The following is a 429-nucleotide window of genomic DNA, read 5'->3' on the forward strand; positions in this document are numbered from 1 at the left end:
TACGAAAAGAAATGAATACCACTTCCAGTTACTTTTTTATTGGGACAGTTCCAACAAAACATCTGTGCACCATCTTAAATTAATCTTAATAAAGAAATTAATTAAAAGAAAATGAATTGTAATATTACAATTTACAATTTACAGTAATACGTTAATCTTAATACGTTATTACAATTTTATCAACAAGAACTATGTAAACAATGGGCCCTTTGATAAGAAAAGTCGGCCATTTTCCCAACTTCAATATTTGATATTGCTGCTATAGGAAGTCGGCTATCTAGTGTTATTATATATCTGTGGTAACCGGTAACGTGTTATCACAATACTGATCCGCGGTTTATTATTTATTGTATGTAAGCAAACCATTGTCTATGATACTATATCATTATTTTGTATTTTGGTTTATTTTATTATTGCCTTCGCGGCGCG

This window comes from Acyrthosiphon pisum, chromosome X (genome assembly GCF_005508785.2).
Source record: "Acyrthosiphon pisum isolate AL4f chromosome X, pea_aphid_22Mar2018_4r6ur, whole genome shotgun sequence".
NCBI classification, from domain to species: domain Eukaryota; kingdom Metazoa; phylum Arthropoda; class Insecta; order Hemiptera; family Aphididae; genus Acyrthosiphon; species Acyrthosiphon pisum.